We start from the raw sequence: 6,000 nt of genomic DNA on the forward strand, positions 1-6,000 counted from the left end.
TGCAGTGCTGGTGATGTAATGATGGTTTGGGAATGTTGGAGCTGGAATGTTGGTGTGGGAGTGTTGGTGCTGGAGTATTGGTGAAGGAATGTTGATGTACAAATGGTGGTGTGGGAGAGTTGGCGTGAGGGTGTTGGTACTGGGTTTGTTGCTGGAGTGTTGGAGTTGGAGTTTTGGTATGAGAGTGTTAGTGTGGGAGTGTTGGTGTTGGAGTATTAGTGTGGTAGTGTTGGTGCTGGAGTGTTAGTATGGGGTGTTTGTGGGGGAGTGTTGTGCTGGAGTTTAGTGCTGGAATGTTGGTGCGAGGGTGATGGTGTGAGGGCGTTGGTGTGAGAGTGTTGGTGCTGGAGTTTTGGTGAGTGGCTGTTGGTGCTTGAGTTTGGTGTTGGAGAGTTGGTGCTGCAGTGCTGTTGTTTTGGTATGTGAGTGTTGGTACTGGAGTGTTGGTGCTGGGAGTGCTTGTGCTGGAGTGTTGGTGTGGGAGTGTTGGTGTGGGAGTGCTGGTGCTAGAATGTTGATGTAGTAGGAGTGGTATTATGGTAGTGGGTGTGTGGGGGGGTGTAAGGTGATTTTTCTCTCTCAAAACTACCTTTCTTGGTCATAAGAATAATCAAGATTTTAACAGAATTTTAACAGTAAGAGTACTATCAATTATGGAATGAATTTATTACTGCCCTGTACCAAGAGACAATTCCAATTATGGAAACAATAACATAATTACTGGACCTAAATTAAGTATGCAGATATTTGCCAGGGTCTAATAAACATATTATTACAAAAGATAACTGGAACCAACTGACCCTGAACAGAACAGACACCGCCATCATGAGTAGGCCTCATTTTCGTCACCATCACACTCATAATTGTTTTCAGCATCATTATCATAATAATATTAATGCGGTCTGGTATAACTGTCACCACTGTAATCATGACTTCATCATTATCAACATCACCGTCAACATCACTGTCAACATCATCATCACCGCTTCCATGATCACCGTCACATATATACCCACTGACACAAACAACACCATCACTACTATCATCACGACCATGCCACCACCACCATCACTGTCTAACGTCACCACCATCAAAAGACTATCATCAGCACCACCACTACCATCATTACCACCACCGCCACCACTGCCATCATCACCACGACGAGAAATGTTGTTTACTATAATTCAGCTCCATACCATATAGACGCTCAGGTTAAAAGTTCATTCATAAAGCAAGTGAGCGAAACGGAATGGTATTGCAGTTGTTCAGAACCGAAAAATGAAGGTTTAATAAAGCACCTGGTACAGCACATACCTCTATCCCTGGCTATCTGCGAGAGTTCTCCTGGGAGACCTGAACAAAGAAAACTACTTCAGAAATGTGTTTTGTAGCATAACTTTACACGCGTAGACCAAAATTTGAATTAGTTGTGCAAGTATATATAAATGAGAAAATCGACTATTTTTGACAGTAGAGCTGGACTTAAAAGAAATTGCTATGTATGCTGGAAAGCCTAAGCTGCATGTCCGCCTTGAAGCAGAACGTTCAAAAGAACAGTATGAAGTGTAATACTGATAGTAAAGACAATGCAGAACACTGTATTTTTCCGTCACTTTTAAATCTTTAGAACTTCCATGCTGGCTTCAGATGAGCTACTTTTTAATATTGTTGATCAATTACTGTACAATTTTTCACCATTTTATAATAACAGATGCAGGTACATTTTCCTGGTTCAAACAAATATCAGCCAGATGAATTAATGAAGTAAACCTCATCAATTTGAGGACGTATTATGTATTCTATTATCGCTGCTGCCAGGCGACATATTTCAGTTTAGAAGATCCCCCTGAGACGGACGGAGTGAATGAAGGCTGTAACCAACTCTTACAGCTCGAAAAGTCTTGCCAAGGCTAAATAAAATTGCCCGGAGATAGCAATAATTAAACAAAATAATGTACGTCCTCACAGCGAAAGAATTAATGATAAATAAACTTACAGTACGCCAAAGAGACAATGTTATCGTTGCTAATGTCTACAAAACTAAAGGTTTGTCCGAAACTGCGTAAAATCGTTTGGAGGTAGAAAGACCAAAATGAGAAAGACATCCTCACTCTGAATATTTCTGAGACGTCCACCACTTAACCTTCGCACCGTTGGGACAACTCTTGCCTACAAATCCATATAATGCTAGACGATTATACGCAGCTGTGAGTGGAATAATAAAAGCCAAAGAGCCATTACTTCCACCATAACCCTAACATTAAACACGTGGTGCCAGGCACAACAAACCTTGCCAGGCGGTAGCTGTTTAATTTTCAGCTGTTTTCAAGTTACAGCCCTCTGAAAATCCGTGATCTTGCATTTGACCTTTCAAGGTCACTCAAGGTCCAAGGTCATGCTGTTAAATAATAGCCCACATGAGACTTCTTGATAATAGTAAATATCTCTATCTTCAGCCAGCTTTGAGTTATAGCCCCCTGAATATCCGTGACCTTGGGTTTGACCTCTGAAGATCATTTAAGATCAAAGGTCATGGTACCAATGGAAAACCAATATGGGACTTTCTATATGTTAATTATGACAAATATCTACCTTCACCAGATTCTAGTTGTAGCCCCCTGAATAACCATGACTTGAGCTTGACCATTCATGGTCAATTAAGGTCAAAGGTCATGGTACCAATTAAAAGCCCAGATGGGACTTCCTCTATGTGGATAATAGTAAATATCAATCTGAATCCAGTTTCGAATAATTGCCTCCAGATTATCTCTGACCTTGAGTTTGACCTTTCAAGTTCACTCAAGATCAGGTTTTAGTGTCAAACAAAAGCCCACGTGGGAGTTCCTGTATACTATCTATCTATCTATAGCCCAACGCCCTAATCCCGCAAAGAGTGGCCGCAGCTCACTACCCCCTCCGTCATATACCTCTCAACTCCGTCCCTCCACCTCATCCTCGGTCTTCCCCTCCCTCTCCCTCCCTCCACATCACCTACGTACACCCTCTTAGTCAGCTTTTCATTCTCCATTCTCTCCACATGTCCAAACCACCTCACTGTACACTGATGATGGTAAATATCTCTAGCTTCAACTAGTCTCAAGTTATTGCCCATCGAAAATCCGTGACCTTGATTTTGACCTTTCAGGGCCACTCGATTACCTCCAAAATTTAATAACTTTCTTTTGGGACCAATGTCCACATATCCTGAAAGTTTAATGTAATTTCATTCAGCCGTTTTTCCGTAATGTTGCTAACAACGAAACAAACAAGTGGTGCCAGGCTCAACAAACCTCGCCCGAGAGCAATTATTATATTACTGTTAAATACCGACTCGTTTCTGCCATTTAGCGTCAGAGCACAATTAAAGTCTAAGGTAATGGCGCAAATGTTTTCAAGTTACGCCGTCAGAAAATCCATGATCTTGCATTTGACCTTTCAAGGTCACTCAAGGTCAAAGCTCATGCTGTCAAATGAAAGCCTGTATGAAACTTTCTACATCTTGGTAGCAGTAAATATATCTTCAACGAGTTTCGAGTTATAGCCTCTTGAATATGCCTGACCTTGAGTTGGACCTTTCAAGGTCACATACGGTCAAAGGTCAAAGCACCAGTTGAAAACCCATGTGGGATTTCCTATATGTAGATAATAGTAAATTTCTCTATCTTCAGCCTCCAGTGTTGCGGTGCCCCAAAACTGCTCATCAGTGCAGAAAAATTTTCTGCAATACTGGGAGACTTCATTCCAATATCAACTCTGTTCACAATTTCCTCCGGTCTGAATCCACAGATCTGCTATTTCTGACAGAGACACAAGTAAGCTCCACCTCTGATTTAGCTAGATTTAATTTTCCTGGTTATATTATGATTCAAAATTTCAGACCCAAAGGAGGCGTATGTTGCCTTGCTAAAACAGAAATTGCCCTGGAGGAGATTACTAAATCTAATTGTCCTTTTTTCGACTACTTCATATACAAATTCAATTCTTTTGGTAAAATTAAGTATTTCTGTTGTGTTTATCGTTCCCCTAATGCCCCTCCAGAGCCGAGTTTATTTAATTCTCTGTCTTCACAACTAAGCGTCCTCATCATTAATACTGCATCAGAGATTACTATTCTGGGTGATTTTAACGTCCATAATGATGAATGGCTCACTTATTCAGCCTGAACTGATGACTCTGGTCTTGATATGAGCTATTTGCAGACTTATTTAATCTCACCCAGTTAGTCAGTCAACCCACCCTTGTACCAGACAACCCCAATCAAAATCCCTACCTATTGTATTTGCTTCTAACAACCGATTCAGATAATTATAATGTCGAGGTGAAGTCCCCCTTCGGATCCTCTGATCATTGTCTGATACAAACCACCAGTTCAACACCTACCACACCCTCCTGCTCTGAACCTGTCATGGTGACTACATGGCACTAGGACAGGGCAGACTGGGAGGGTCTCCAAAAATTTTTCATGGATGTTCCTTGGACTTCCTTTATCTCTCAAGATGCAAACTCCACATTGGGCCACATACAGGATTTCACTAAAATTGACATGGAAGTATTCATTCCCCATCATAGGTATTGAATAAGATGTAATTCACCTAAATGGTTTGATCACAATTGTGCTAGAGTAACAGAACACAAAACAACAGCCTATAACACTCATACGAGGACCAAAGCTAAAGAAGCCTTTAACTATTAAAGAAATACCAGAAACTATGACGTAACTATTATCAATTTTTCTAAATCAAACTTTCTTCATAGACAAGCTAACAAACTACTAAACAACCCAAATGATAATAAAATATTCTGGTCTACCCTTAATTCATTCAAATATAACTTCATTACCACCTCTTCCATTCCACCGTTACAGTCCCCCAGTGGAAATCTAATAAGTGACCCACGAGAAAAAGCCAACCTTCTTGTTGATATTTTGTCAACAAATTCAACCTTAAATAAGGAAAATCACAATATTCCTGTACTTGATTTTGATTCCCCTCAATTATGCCCTTTCAAAATTCACACAAGATATGTACAAGCTATATTACAGAATCTCTCAGTAGACAAAGTTACTGGTATAGATGAAATTCCTTCAGTAGTACTTATAAATTGCTCCCCAGCGATGGATCCTGTATTGGCAAAAATTTTCTGCTTATATATCTGTACCTCAAGTTTGCCAGCCTCTTGGAAAGAAGCAAATATCCATCCTGTTCCTAAAAAAGGGGCCACTTCTGATCCATTAAACAACTGACCAATCGCTATAACTTCCGTTCTCGGTAAAGTTTTTGAGACAGTAATAAACAAACATATTGTCAAGCACCTAGAAATCAATAAATTAATCAATGATCGGCAGTATGAATTTAGACAAGAACGTTCAACTGTAGACATTCTTTGCCTTCTTACCCATCAGACTAACAAAACAATAGATCAACATAAACAAACACACACAGTAGCACTTGATATTTCAAAAGAATTTGACAGAGTATGGCACCAGGCCATATTGTCTAAGATATCACGCTATGGCCTTGCATTACTGGTTCCTCTAATTTCTTCTTACATTCTTAAGAGAAAAATACAGGTAATGGTAAATGGAATTTAATCCCAATTTCATTCCATAAATGCTGGCGTACCTCATGGATCAGTTTTGACCCCAACCCTCTTTCTCATTCAAATAAATGACCTCCTATCTGTCACTCACAGCCCAATACACTCTTATGCTGATGACTCGACACTTCATAGTTCTTTCACATTTAGTACCTCCTTTACACAATTTGATATAAATTCTCAAATAAACACAGCAATTTCTCTGAACCAGGATGTTTCTAAAATTAATCAATGGGGACAAACAAATCTGGTCTCATTTAATCTTCAGGGAATTAAATACATTAATTTCTCCACCAGAAACAATCCTTCAGACTCACACATGATATTAAATGATGTCAATATCCTCATATCCACTACAGTTAATATCCAAGGTGTCACACTAAACACCAACCTAAGCTGGACAGC

This window comes from Coenobita brevimanus, chromosome 5, assembly GCF_032717465.1.
Source record: "Coenobita brevimanus isolate Jiangsu-jjx chromosome 5, ASM3271746v2, whole genome shotgun sequence".
NCBI classification, from domain to species: Eukaryota; Metazoa; Arthropoda; class Malacostraca; order Decapoda; family Coenobitidae; genus Coenobita; species Coenobita brevimanus.